General features: G+C 47.1%; 1 protein-coding gene and 1 long non-coding RNA gene across 9 annotated transcripts in view; one reads left to right on the top strand and one right to left on the bottom strand.

Moving 5' to 3' along the window:
* LOC128885040 (tyrosine-protein kinase Btk29A) overlaps positions 1-15,177 on the bottom strand; it is a 148,913-nt gene that overhangs the window by 10,205 nt on the left and 123,531 nt on the right. The window lies entirely within an intron of this gene.
* LOC128885057 (uncharacterized) overlaps positions 1-15,177 on the top strand; it is a 106,282-nt gene that overhangs the window by 10,488 nt on the left and 80,617 nt on the right. Inside the window, exons 1-2 of one of the 4 annotated variants that reach the window (XR_008459539.1) lie at positions 3,879-4,292; positions 4,399-4,515. This is a non-coding gene — a long non-coding RNA (uncharacterized LOC128885057). Of the gene's footprint in view, positions 1-3,878; positions 4,293-4,398; positions 4,516-9,651; positions 9,752-15,177 lie in introns of those variants that run through there. The other 3 variants (XR_008459538.1, XR_008459536.1, XR_008459537.1) reach the window with 3 other exon arrangements.

Genomic DNA, 15,177 nt, shown 5'->3' with positions numbered 1-15,177 from the left:
ACGCTACTGTATTTCGCACGGTAGTTGTTGTATTTTTTTTTTTTTTTTTAAATTAAAATTACCGCGTCTCTCACTCTTTCCACGGCACTTTACCGAAAACACTCATCGCGCGCGAGTGGTAGACGCGTCACTCGCGATTTTGCTCGACGTCGCGACGATGGAGACGAGTCATAGGGAGGGGAAAACGTAAAAAAAACGTGAACGATCAGGCCCGAAAATCGGTTAGATCCGCGAAACCGCCGCGAAAGAGTGCGGTTCGCTCGCAGGTGCGTGCACAAACCGCGCTGGCTGCCGTATCAACGGTGAGCGAAGGACGACACAGCTAGTCTCCACCCTGTCTAGACAAAATCAATGCGACCTCAACCTCCTGCATCCCCTCCAGCATCCCTTAGACCGTTCAACGTCCCCACGTGCGTGCCTGTCGCGTCCCTCGCTGCTCCCTCGCTCTCTCGAACTTCCTCTTCGCGTCGAGTTTCATTACCGGAAGCAGTCTGTGCTCCTCCGCGTGGAGGAGTGTGCGCTAACTTCACCGACGACGGATACACGCGTCTTCATCTTACGCCGCGGCTCGCGCGCCTTTCCGTCTTTCTCTTTCGCTCGTCTCGCTTCCTTTTATCGCGAGCGTGGATTTTTCATTCGCGAAAGACCGCCGACGGGAGATGCGTATACAACAGTCTCGGATACGATAGAGGTTTTTCGAGAATCGAAGAAACGAGAGTCAAGGAACACGACGGATGCGAATGTTTTTAAAGAGTTCCCTCGGTGTAATATACCTCGGGAGTTGTAGTTATGTTTGATTGTAGCTACGGTACGGGTTCGGCGATCCCGAGGTACCCGAGCTATAGGGGCGGTGAATTACTAGTACAGGATTGAGTGGATTGATGCACGATGACTATCCCCACCGATGAGGGAAGAATAGAAACCTCGACCGGATATACGCAGTAAATTGATCGGCAACTGAATTTAGGCAATTCCTCGCGTTTGTAACGAAATACTGCACCATTCCCATAAAAATTGGCACAAGGACGAAGAAACTGGGTCGATAGATTTTAATTAGCAGTCGATGATGAATATGGCGTACCTCCACCGCCTGTCCGTGACCTGTTGTTCGTCGCAAGGCCCCCGATCCGTCGAAACGTCGAATTTTCAGGCCTCCCGTTGAAAAGAAAGGTGGCTATTGACGCGATTCGTGCGAATACTGAAAGGAAAATCCTCGTTTCGCCCCAAAAATTCGAATTTCCGTAACCTTTCGAAACTGGAACGCGTCTGTCGGTTTATCAATTTACCGACGAGCCCGCGCTTCTTCAGCGCGATAACCGAAAGGTTTGCTAACCGCGCAGATTAAAATTAATTCCACGGAGTTTCGACTCGAATTATGCAAAACGCGCCTCTGGTTAAGCGTCGCGACGAATTCCGTTTCGTAAGCGAACGATTACGATTTTCGCGAAGCTAAACGTTTCGGTGTAATTCTCATTTTTTCCTTGGAGCGTACCAAGCGAAAGTTTCCTACCTTAAAGTTTTGCTCGTCGTTTAGTTCGTGTTCTTGTTTTAACGATTTTTAACGCGTGCCCCGAATCTTCGAAAGTTTTTAATGGAAAATACATGGAGTTACCTTTTATTTTACAACTCTTGCGAAAGTCGATGAAACAATTTGAAATTCGCCAGCGTCGTTGCTAATGATAACAGGAACTAGCCCTAAAAATTTCGAATTTGTATCTCAATTATTCCCTCGCGCGTCAGTCCAATAAACACGAATATTTGTTTACGTATCGTTGAAATAAGGACCAGAATATTTCTCGTTTTCCTAAAATCGCGCTTCCGGAAATATATAAGCGGTATAAAATGTGTACGGAAGAACAAATACGATTCTGCTCGAAGGAGATACGTAGCCGCATTTCGCGGGGAAAGAACCGCGACGGTTGAGCTATGCTTCGGTCGACACTCGTTAATGGAAACATATCGGAAAGAGAAACCTCGACGATTTTTCATTTCATTCAATGCGTTGCGCGTCCTATTCGAACCAACAACCTCGCGTTTGAGACTCCTCGGATGCACTCGAGATACATTCAAAAGCGTTTCGCGTGTGCCAGATGAAAGATAAATGGCTTCTCGTAATTTTCGTACGGTAAACGAAGAGGGGAACTGTTTGCATAAAAAGCGTACTTCGTTGCGTTTCGCGGTGGCTGGTCTGAATAGTTTGAAAACTCTGCAAGTTGAACAGGAAACAAGAGATCCCGTTAATCGTTTCTTATCGCGATAGTTGAAACAGCGAATTCTGGAATACGCTGCGCGTAAGTGCGTCTGGAGCGTTTAGGTTCTGTTGCACCGAAACCGCAAACGTGGAAAGTCGGAGGTCTATTTGTTTTAACGTACTCCGGAGTACGGAGCTTCTACCAGGAAGCGGAAGCGGTCTTAACGCGTAAATTACTCGCGTTCTCGATCTTGCACGCAAAGAATTCTTTTCGATTTGGCGTTGATCGTCTCGCTCCTATAATAGAAGGTGAAATTAATGAATAACAGAGTTGAAATCGTCGGCGTTTTCCAGGAGTTGTAAAAGTACGGTGATTTTAATTTAAAAAAAATACTGTATAAAATACAGCAGCGTAACCGATAGCCGCGGATAGATACCATAGAGGTTTTTTTTCTCGCAAAAACGGTGATATTTCGCGTTTCCGACCGGTCATCCTCGGAGATCGTACAAAAAGATATGTCGCGTCGAACGTCGCGCAAAGCCCCGCTTTGCTTTGAAAACATTCAAAATCGTGTCCGTCCGTGCATATCGAACGCGCGTTAAGAATGCACGATAAATGTTTGGAAAAAGAAGAGAGCAGGTGCAGGCGTCATTTTCCGACTAGAATAACGACTCCCTTAAGGAAATCTTCTGCCTTCCGCGTTGAAGTCCGACTTGGCAGATCGTTATGCTTTGATTTGCGCGCCCCAGATATCCAGCATACCGCTTTTTCATCGAGCAATACACGTGCCACACTGCGAGGAAGTATAATGGAGCCGCGTCGAGATCAATGAAAGAGCTCCTTCGGAGCGGACGGCTTCCTGCCTGCGAAAAATGATCGATGACGCCTCCATAAATTTCGTTTTACTTTTTAACGAGTGGACCCCGCGCGGCTGTTTCGTCGAAGAAATTCACGGAACCGACTATCTTAAAGGAGGAGAACTACCGCTAGGTATACAGACGATGAATTTTTGTTACGCTTGCTGGACGACGGAGCACGGATAAATCGTCGCCAACTTCCGAGCGACAAATATCGATCATCGCAGGTGCACGGGGGACAGAGTGTGCTTCTCGCCGCGACGGTAGTTGCGATATCGATCACGAGTCCAGCCGGATTTCGGGTTATGATCGAGAATTTCATGCTTCCCCTTGATGCTCCTTCGCTACCTCGAAGTTTAGGGAGATTGAGGTATTTCTGGTTCCGTGAGTCCACAATGGGGAGGGTTTCGGGATGAAGGGGAATGTATTCTCGATGGACGGATGCGCCGTATGGTCCAGGATAATCTCGACTCGACGACAGGGATTGCATTTCTTGGCTCGACGTGATCGCAGCAATAAGACAGGATTCCTCTCTAGTATGAGGCTGTACAAAAAACCCGGCTACGTATCGTTTACTGTCATTCGTGTCGAATTAACGCATCGTCGACCGGCAATTTTGCACAGAACCGACTTTGTGTCACCGGCTATTATTTCGTAATCGAATGCGAAATTAAAAGAATCCGAATAAACTCCGATAAACGTTATCTATATTTTATAGGTAATTCGAGTGCGAACACGATTCGACGATGCGTCGACAGAAAATGTTGAACAGCGTAAGAACGTGGATCCGATTGAAAATCACCGCGGGCGTACCGAAGCGATATTGCCACCTTGGCGGGCCCACAAAAACCGATTAATTACGGTCGCTACGTAACCGAGTACCTGCTCGGTGCACGTGTACCGGTACGTTATGTACCGGTGGCCGCGGCCGAGCATTGCACACGAGCAGTCGGCCATAAAATCCCGAGCCGTCCTGACGCATTGGTTGCGTCCCGCAAAGACGTCGACGCTGAGTAATTACGAGCCGCGCGGAGACAATAGCGAATTTAAAATCGTTACGCAAACTAACTAGATTTCCCGCTACTTCGCGAGGAAGGTGGGGGGCATCGAGTCTAATTACGCAACCGTAACGTGTCTCTCTTTCCCTTGCTTCCTCGAGCCACGTGGCCTGGCGATCGTTGAAATTGTAATCGAGTTTCCGAATTAAAAACAAAACTGTTACGTGAGTAACAGGTGTTTCAGGGTAACGATTATACTCTCTTACGATAAATACCGAAGAGTACTGTAATATATTTTAAGAAGACCAACGTGTACTGCAACTCCTTGTAATGCAACGTATTTCTTTGTAGACGAGCAGAACGTACCACTTCAAGAGGCATTACTACGGATAAATACGAGAAGAACGCATTGGTATCGCAGGAAGAAAGAACAGCGTCGGTGGTAATAAGGAGGATGCGTTACCACGGGTAAGTAAAATGTAGCCAAGTAATTTTACCTTACTTTGGCTGGCTATAACCTCTGACCCAATCCTGTTTACTTTGCTACGCATCTAAAAGTGTAAAGATTTCAAGCTGACGAGTGCTCCCTTTCCCCCGAATAATTATTATTATTCGCGTAAAAAAGCAGTAACAGCGAGGAAATGGGAATAGAATAGCGAAAGAGCAAAGCGATATTACGAGAAAGCTTTTATCGTAATCTCGAATGCGATACTCGCGACCTCGGGGGAACGCGTTATCGCAGTTGCACCTGAAACATCGGGTCGCTGAAAGTTCGCAATTAAAACAATCGTACGAGGGAAGCGGGAACGAGCATTGGTCTCTGCAGGATACGAAGTAACGTACAGATCTACTCCGCGCAAACACAGATCTACTCCGCGTTATAAATAGCATTCGAAAACGTCGAAGATGCGCGAACAAAGTCGCGCGACGTACGCGGATTCCTCCCTCGAAACGACCAGGTACATATTTCGCGGTGCGTTTTCGAAAATTCAATTTAACACGACCGAAACGCCGTCTATTTCTCCTCTCGAGATGTTCGAAACGGTTGCTCGTTCGTTCGTCGTTTAATTCGACCAAAAATAATTCGCTCGACGCTGGTCGGACTATGCGCGGGTTCTTAATTAACGCACGGATGTATGCGCCGCGCGCGGATCGTCCCGGCAGCTTGGTTACGAGCAATTTCTGTCGGAATATTTGAACTAGGGTAACGCTGCGAGCTACCGTAGAATTCGGCGGGATAGCCTAAATTGTCGGCAATTCCCTGAGATCGGAATATAATCGGCGAGGATCTCGGATGAAATTTGAATCCCCGATGAACCCGTTATTACGCCGGTTCCAGGTTTAATTTCTCGACACACCGATGCGAACGAGCTTCTGCTCCGGGTATCGTCAAACGACGTAATTGCCCCCGTTTCTTTCGCGGATCGCTCGTAATTTCTCCTCGACGGCCGTTAATTATTGCCACTAAACGGAAAACCAGTCTTTATCCGCGCTCTGTTTCTTATCCTCGTTGCTGTTATCACTCTATCATCGCGTTTAATGGCCAACTAGCTGCACGCGTTGCTATTTTCGCCCAAGTACGGGCGCGAGCAAAGAGTGCTACATCGCAGAAAAATCGCGCTACCGCGAATATTTCAGCCCGTGCACGTTGCAGCGCGCCGCGTAATGAATATCTCCCGGTAATAGCTGTGTTACCTCCCGCGTATCGATTTCGCAGAAATTTTTAATAACGGCCAACTAAAGCGAAGATACCATGAATCTCGATAAATTTGTACGCATCGATGCATAATGTTCCACGGATACGTACCGAGTGGCCCGATAAATCCAACCCAGGTTATTACCTCTTGGAAAACATTATTTTTTCCGAGCGATGTTTATTCCACGCGGAAATATATCTGCAAGCTTAACGGCAAGCTTCGTTGCTCGAAATTGGCTAATAATTCGTATTCTCGTTTAAGAGGGTAAGTCGTTATCGTACAGTCAGCGTAAGAAGTACGGCAAGCGATTTAAAATAAAGACTAACAAGGAGAGAAGTAAGAGGTTACCATTAACGGTAATAAATTTTAATTTACGCAAAATCTATTCTAAAGATATGTAGGACGAATTTAGTTACTCGTCGTAGAACCGTGGGACACGAGTGACCGCGTCGCCATCTATCTGAATTATTTTCTGTTTCTTAAGTATATCGGAGGACATGAAACCTGAGTGTTCTACTTGCCGAAATATTCAACGATAAGAATAACAGCGGTTGATTTGCGCGCGAGTGACCCACCTTAAACAAGAATAGAGCGACATTGCTCGGTCGGACCCGTGACCACGGAAAAGTCGGAGAAACGATCGAGGGTTAAGCTCTCGCGGGGGTGCTTAAAATGCCGTCGCGTTTCAAACAGGGGACGAAGAGGGCGAACGTTGGTGTTGGTGCATCACCGCTATGCACCAACCAGATATTACGCCGCGCGGATCGATCTTACAGCTCCCAATTGCATTCGCCAGACAATATATCCGGGTTCCCCGTTCTTTTTTCCACCTTTCTTCGTTCGTCCGTCTCCGCCTCTCTCCTCCGTCGGCGTCTCGCCGCCAGGAGGACGTTGTAATTTACCCGGCGCATTTGATGAAACCGCTAAAAACCTTTTAAGCGGGGTTTAAATCATTCCACTGAAATGCACAATTTCCCGCGCGACTTCCCCTTCGGCTACGTTATCAGTAGTCAACTTAATCGGTGTGCTATTCTCGACCACTTTCTTCTCTTTTCTTTTCAGTTTTTCTTTTTCCTTCCACACCCCCCCCACCCCACCCCTTTTTGCCATTGTCTTCCCATGGCATTCAACGAACGAACGGGCCTAACCCTCCCCGCCGCCGTTCCCGCGTTCGTTTCGTGTCTTATTAATTCTCTGCCACGAGTCGATTCCGTTGCTCCCTTTCTCTCTTTTTAATTGATCACGCGATGCCCGTAGGAACGTTTTCCCAAGCGATATACCGGCCGACGAAACGCCGCGCTTTGTTAACGGTCACGACGCGACATTTCGAACCGACGACGACGGTGTTGCGGTCCTTTCGCGAGCGATCTAGAATCGATGACGTAATCGAAACACGTAAAATTTACGGTGCTCGACGCGCGGAATGAACTTCACCGAGTATTAGATCTTACGTCGGACACGTTCTTACGTCTTTGTCGCGCGATTCGTCGTTTGCTCGCAGGTTCGATCTCTTTCCTTGGCCCGCGCGAGCAGCGAAACGTTGATCGCGCGCGATCGATCGTTCGAGTGACTGACCCTCGATGAAACGTGGACAAATTCCCATCCGCACGTTTTTGCGTCCTTAGAACGAAGGATCGCACCCTCCGTTGTCAGCCACGTTTATCCGACCTCGTTGCAATAAGTGGCAGTCGAGTTTCCAGGCGACGTAACATTCGTTTTCCTCGAGAAACCGCTTTCGTTTGTAAGGGTTGTTCTCCTCCCGGGTATCGATTTTCGTCGCGAGAGCTCGCGATGGAATAACTCCTAACGAGATTTTTCTAGAGGCACAACCACTTCGGCCCTTTAATTGTTTGCAGACGAAACACTCGCCTTACCTTCTCTATCCTCCCGACGGCTCTCGATCGAAAACTGCGACGAGAGCCGTAGACTCGAGCGAGTACAGATCAATCCAAAGGATAACTCGGAGGCTATTCGCATTTTATGATCGAGACAAGGACAGCTTTTTCTTTTTGCTAAATTGTTCGCGATTTGTTATCGTATCGCAAGTCTCGATGGCTTCTCCATTTAACGCGTTGGTCGCCGAGGAATGGGTGGTAAGACTGTTTATTGAAGAATTAAAGAAATTAATTCCTAAAGTGGGGCGCGAATGAAGGTAAATCTGGATACGATTGAATTTCATGAATTTAAAAAGGTCAGAAAATTAAATACTAGGGCAGAAATGAAATTTTCGAGGATTCTAGTCCGGCAGCTAACGGCGTTGAGCTCGCATCGAGAATAGCGCACGTATCGTTAAAACAACCCCGGTGAGAGTTTCCTCGCGCGAGAGACACCCGCGTCTAGCAGCGCCTGGTGAAACTGCTTGTTTATCGTTTGCCACCGTGCGTCTTGGCCGTCAGGAACCGGAAACGCGGCGTAGAATAATCTCGAGAAGAGGTTCGACGGTAATGCATGTGTCTGGTATCGATCGAGGAACGCGAACGTGGACACCTCGAGGGATCGTTGGAGAGACTCGAGTCGAATAAGAAGAATCGGACGCGGGGGTCGTCCTCGTCCACGGAAAAAGGGTAAAATTGGGGTAAGGCGGCACGGTCTGCGGGCGTCGTGCCCGCGACGGAAATTGCAGTGTCACGTTTTGCAAAAATGCCACCCAGTCCCCTGGATTAGTTCCAGATTCGCTGAATATTAAATTGCGCGGGCGCCGGCTTCCCTGTCCGCTCCGAGTGCTCGTCGATTCTCGTCCTTGGACGAATTCGCACCCGAGGAAATTGGAATCCGAACCGGGACTCCGGGCTTCCGAACCGAAACTGAAAGCAAGCGGCCGCGCTTTCATCCCTCTCGCCATTTATTCCAACGGCTGCGTGTCGGCTGTGCGATAGGGAAGCTTCGGCTTCCAACATCCACCTTCTGTGATCGGTTGGGAGAAGAGAAATCGATGATATTTCGTCGAAAAATGCAAGGAAACATGTATTTGTTACGGCTGTCGTAGGAATCAATCCCAAATGCAATTTGATTCTCTTCTCTTTGCGCTCCGATTCGAAATCGAAACAAGTGCAGATTGCCAATAGGAGAACGGCGACTGTTCGTTGCCGTCGAGTTTACTCGACTTTTAAAATCGTCCAGAGTCCTCGCGAGCGACTCGGAGTATTCGAGAACCCTCGATTTCTCCTCGCCACCGGTGAAGGCGACTATGCCTCGAAGGTGACCACGTCCCGAGCGCATTTTCCAGCCCGAGTTTACCATTTTCCGGCTTCGAGAGAAAAAGATCGCCCACGCGGATACACGGGGAAATTAATTGGATACACGGGGAAAATGTTTGACCTTTTACTTCGCAGTAATTAATTAGAGAGTTACTTAAAAGCTGACTCGCGTTCGTTTAGCACACAACGTTATCGAAGCTTCCTTTGTTAGCCAGTGAATCAAATGTTGAGTCGTAATTAAGCGAAACGCGTTCTTCCGACGCCATTTCGTAATTAACATTCCCTTGTAACTCTCTAGCGGTGTCTCTTACGCCGTGGTAAAATAATTAATTTCGTTCGGTTTCTATAGCGTGATACTGCTGGAACAGCCATCATTTTGTTCTTTGTGCCGTTAGAGTTCCCTTCGAAATATCGTAGTCGATAGACTCCGGATTTTTGTGCATTCGTAGGAAATTTTAACGTCCAAGAAACTACGAAATGCACACGGTATACGTACGCGGAATAATATATTAGTGATAGAAAAATATAAACAACTATCGAAAGCAAAGTTCACGTTACGATATTCCCAGAGTGGAATAAATTCTTATTTACAGTCTGTTCGAGACGTATGTGTACGGCGAAATGTTGTTTGGAAACCGTTTGGAGATTCAAACTCGACAACATAGCCCGGTCATTCCTACTTGATGCTTTGTATACAAAGTCCCAGTGTCGTTAAACCTTGATCGGGAAGGACATGTTCCATCGGGAGTGCCGTGTACGCATCGCGTTACGAAGCCGTGTTTCAAGTAAATTTAAGTTCAAGTTTTCTAGGTACGTTTGCGACACATTTTATTTTGCATAAAGATCCGCAGTCTGGTAGTCGATTTTTATACCATAGTGATCGCTTTGTACATCGTTGAAGAGCGCGGATTCGAGCGTTCGACGTCCAATTCCCTACGCGTTTGTTTCTCGGAACTACAAGGGAGTTCGACTATATCGCGGAACGAGCGAGTCAGAGCAAATATTCGGAAGCTATGCTCCCGTGCTCGCAGTGGCATGACTTTCGCAAGCATTCGCTTGCTCGCGAAGCCATCCACGTCCACGGAATTCGCCTAGGGTATACCACGGAGTCGTCTCGACCGGATTTACGCTCTCGTTGTTAGCAATTTCGCGAATCCTGTCCCAGAGCTAAAAATCGATTTACCGGAAATTTGCGAGTTCATCGGAAAGTCTAATAACGAAGCCTTTAATTTTCTATTAAACGATGCTACATTGATCGATGACAGTTTCCGTAAATTATAACCGACCATTTCGACCAGCGATCGTTTAGTTTAAGCGTCGAATGAATCGCGGTTCCGCGAATAACCGTCGAGTATATAAAACAGTTTCGATCGGCTTAATCGTGTTATCGGTGGCTGATAGTTGCTCGGCGCATACACTCCACGCGAGACGATTAAACTTCACCGAGGAATTGGGGAACTTCGCTAAATTAGATTATTTCAGCGGAACAGTGTCGAAGGGCATGGTTCGATTTTCTCTAAACTACGCTCGACGGATTATTCAGAGAGACAAGCCGAAGTTTCGAAAACATGTTTTTATGGTTGAAAACCATTCTGGTTTCTTCACTTTTAAATTTAATCAAACAGAAGTCAGTGAGCGTAGATACATTTTGCGTTAATAATAAATTAGTTTTCCCTTTTCCGTGTTTTATCGAGTCGGTTTTCGACCACTGTCGTTCGATCTATGATCGAGGACCTGAGGTTTCTTTTTACGGTAACGTTAGAGACGACGTTATACATAGGGTGAGCTATTATTCCACTCCATATCCAAGTGTAAAGAGTTGCCGTTTTCGAGCGTCGTTTTCTTTTTTTAAATGAAATGCGAACAGAATGGGGCAAACGGAGTGGGTCAGTTTCGCAGCAGGGCCATTCGTTTCCGGCCGAAATGGACGGTTACTCGTGCTTTTTACGTCCAGGCCAGTTTACGACGGGAATAAAACGAGCGTCTACGCGCGTCCTCGGTCGTTTAGCGCGGTTACGCGCACGTCGGGGAGCCTTTCAGTGTACTCCAGTTGCTTTCTTCCCGGCAATTAAATCTTTTCGCCGCGATTCCGGACAGTCGCGACTGCCTTTGTCTCCGTTCTCCATTCGCGCGACGACGCACGATCGCAGTCTCGAACGGCGGAAATGAAGAAAGACCTCTGAACGTCGCGACAGCACGTGTGAACGCTTCGCAATGATCCGCGTAACAGACAAAAGCGGAGAGAACGCGTATGCTTTCGGTTGATACGATTCGAGATTTGTTGGTCGCGGTGTAATAAACTCGTCTGAACCAAATATTTTCGACACTCGAGTCTGTGCACAGTATCAGAGATCGGTATCTGTGCACAGTAGGTCAAAAAAGTATCGGCACACCCAGCTTCAGATCGCTCGATAGTTAAGTATAGTAAAGATATTCAAAGAAAATTGCTGAATTCAAAGAAAGTGTGCCGACACTTTCTCGAGTTAATAGATCGAGAGACTCGTTGTTCGCGCGAACCAAGTATCGTTTTGGGACCAGCTTGGAAACGAGCCGTTTGGTCTTGTTGGCGAGCTCCGGCCAGAATGCGTCTCCGTCCTTTGAAGTGGGCGGGCAAACGCTTTCAGAAATTAGGGCCGCTGGAGTCTCGGAATTTCATACAATATTATTAGACACTCGATGTCAAGAGCAGTGCTAATGTTTGCGGTGCTTCCGGTCCGGCCTTTAACCGAGTCAACCACCACGGCCGTTTCCGTTTACTGTTTCACCTGTTCGCCTCCCCAATCGTGGATTTCGACGCAAGATTCTCGTGCCCCGTGGTCAGGTCTATAACAAGTAGTTTTGGTAATTCCGTGGTCAGAGGGTGGTCCAAAGACCGAACCGCGGAAACGCAAAAACTTTAATACGGTTCTATACAATTCGAGATGCGACTCGTTAACGGTAGAAAAGAACGCTCATGGAGCGGAATTAAGAAATATTGCGTCGTACTCGTCGCATCTCTTCGATAAAGCTACCTCAAAGGATCGAATATCGGAAACGAATGAATTATCTAAACGACGAAGCACGAGGCTATCTCCTGTCCCCGTTAACCGTGGTAATTAATTAGTCACGTGTAATTAGCGGTAGCATCGTCGACGTTCCGCAACGTTCCTCTTTTAGGCAATTTAATCAATCGATCATCGAATGACGATAAGATGGGTCAACGACAACGCTCGGCCCCGACGTCATCGGTCTTAATTGGATTTTCATGGCAATTAAGCTCGACGGGGAACAATTCGACTGTGTAGTTTTCTCGCGATTGTTTAATATACAACGATCGCATCCGACTCGCGGTTCGCGCCTGTTAAAACGTTAAGAAGAAGAAAGAACGCCGGGACTCGAATTGGCTCGGTGGTATCGAACGAAATTTACATTTCGTTCGGAGCGGAACGACGGAGATATCGGCCGCTTTCATGAGCGACTCTCGGATTCTTCGAAGCATCGAATAGACCAAAGAAGAAAACAGGTTCCTCGAGACCCAATTACAGAGTTGCTCGAAGCGACCCCATCGATGCAAGTTCAATGCTCGCTGATAAACTTTCGGAAGAAAAAGCGCGACACGCCAGAGAAATTAATTACTTCGCGTCTCGTTAACTCGTTGCCTCGATACATTTACCCTCGTTGAATCTCGCGGTCGAATTCGAGGAACCTGGAAGGCGCGATCCTGGAACTGCGAAGAACGTAGACGTCCGCGAAGAAAGGCAGGACAATTTTAATCTCTCTTAAAGCGAAATCGCGCGTACGCTCGGACGAACTTCGGGGGAGAAAAACGCGAGAGAAAGGCGATTTCGTGTTTTATTCGCGCGGCTTTGATATTCGAAGAAGTTGGAACCGATCCAGATTAAGAGTTCCTGGATTATTATCAAACGTCGCGGTGCAATTTCCTCGCCCCAGTCATCAGCGGATTTCGCTCGGTGAGGAACTCGGAGATGAAGAGAGTTATTCTTTACGCGCTCTCCTCGAAGAATTACTCTAAACCCAGACTGGGATTGTTAATCGAGTCCTCGATCGAATTTTACAAGCGTCTCGACGCGACCATCTCGATTCCCATAGTAACGAATCGAGCTCGAACTACGAGAGACTTGGAGATATTTTACAAAAATCAAAATCTCGAACAACGAATGGAAGATAAAAAAAATTTGTATTCGTTGTTGTTGGAAATGGAGCGTTTTCATCGTTGCAGTACGAATAGGCTAACCGAATGTTTCGCCGAGCGAAAATATTTGATCCGAGACCGTCCCGTTTTGTGTATGACTCTCGAGTCGAACGGTTGTTTCTTTTTTACCTCCACTTCGTTCGTGGTATCGACGATTTTTCTTCCATTTCTGTAACTGTACGAATCATCTAATAAATTCAGCAATAATACCGCTGTATTTGACGCGCCGAAATGATCGTTACAACAGTTATTAATCGAGTAGTTAGGCCTAGTGCAAATCTGTGAGTCAGCGTTCAGTTACGGGCTGGTGCTTTTCGAGTCTCTTTCCATGCAACGCTTTCGAACGAATTAGGTTCCAGTAAGAAACCGGTAAACGGTCGACGGAGAATAGAGTTCCATCGATTTCCTGGTTACTCGGTCAGAGGGATCGGATCTGATTCGAACCGATGTCGGGACCCTCGACGATCGTTCGCGCGTCGAAGCGTCGGAGGAAGTTCGAATTAAATCTGATTCGCGAAACTTTGAAGTTCGACGCTTTCCAATCGGTCGTTTCTTCAGCTTGACTTCAACTTAAGGTTTTCAAGGTTATCGCCAACTGTTCGTTCAAACTTGGATCTACTCGTTGCTGAGGCGTTCGCGTTTGTTATTGCGTAGCAATTAGATTTCAAGTAAAATTTCTCGAAACAGGTTTCGCGATACCGGCTGACACACATAGACGCTACTCGAGGAAGAAAAAGTCGCACGGTTCGAGGTGGTATGATTTGCAGTCGCGCAGTTTTAAATGGACCACGAATGCATTTTGCGCGGATTTTCTCTATTTGTTCTTTCATACGCAATTAAAAAGTAGATACGATTCGGTCTGATTCTTAAACCAACCTGTCGCTGGCCTAAATAAGCTCCCCTCGTTATAAACAAACAAAACTGTGTCAATGCACGCGATACGAACTCGTTCGCGCGAAAGATTAGATACAGCGTTTGACTTCTGACTTCGAAGATCGCTTCGAGTAGGTCACTCGGTGAACGAAGCGAAACATAAAAGTCTCGCGTTCCAGCGAAGAATACCGCGTTCCTGGAAGATCCTCTTTTCCGAGAGACGAAAGTCGAAGGTTCCCGTTCGACGACAGAATTCTGCGACTGTAAACAACAGATAACCCTCAACTGCGTTTTCCGCGAACGTCGATCGAACTCGAGCGTCGACTCGCAAATCATCGCGTCGTTTAACGTGCTTTTATTAAATTCGTTCGAACGTTGTCTCTAGTTTGCTTTTATTTCGAACCGTGCACGGCGTGACGCTCGGATGAAAATACAAATACCGCCGATACTTGACGACATCGAACAAATATTTATCGGCAAATAAATATTTTCCAGCGTTCAAATACACGCGAAGAATAAAATGAAAAAACAAACATTTCGATTATCAATTAGTCGTCAGCGAATAGATTCGTTACTCCGAGCGCAAACAAGTTCGCCCGCGTGTCTCGACTGTCACCGCCTTCGATGATATTCCCAAGCGTCGCCGCGGAATTTATAGAGGCGTTAACGAGTAGGCTGACGGACTTTAATTACTTCGTCGCGCAGCGAGTAACGCGTTGAATCGGCTCGTTTCGAGTACCCGGTGCGTACCCAATTTTACTAAACGTATCGCGCGCGTCCTAGCTCGAATACTTATCCAGCACTCGTCGAGCCACTCCACTCGCGATTCGATAGAAACAATAACAGAGGTTTTTTTGTTAACGTTTATTATTCGGCTATGCGAGGCGGCCGTTACAATCGCGTCAAAGCGAAACGTAATTAGCGTCGTCGAGAACGCAATTACGTTCGTTATCGACGCATTAGCGAGCTCGAGGAAAAACGCGATTCCATCGAGCCGATTCGTCGGGATATTCGACACGGTGCGCTCGATTACGGAAAAGTTAACGCGGAAATAAATGAAACGTTGATTCGTTTCGATGGATATTCAATCGGTCACGCGCTACTCCCAATGAAACACAAATTTTCTGTTGGACTGCGAGCTCGCGACGCTGGTCGCTCGATAACGGCTCGA

The sequence above is a fragment of the Hylaeus volcanicus genome, chromosome 2, assembly GCF_026283585.1.
Source record: "Hylaeus volcanicus isolate JK05 chromosome 2, UHH_iyHylVolc1.0_haploid, whole genome shotgun sequence".
In the NCBI taxonomy this organism is placed as follows: domain Eukaryota; kingdom Metazoa; phylum Arthropoda; class Insecta; order Hymenoptera; family Colletidae; genus Hylaeus; species Hylaeus volcanicus.
This window is presented reverse-complemented; position numbering and strand designations above follow the sequence as displayed.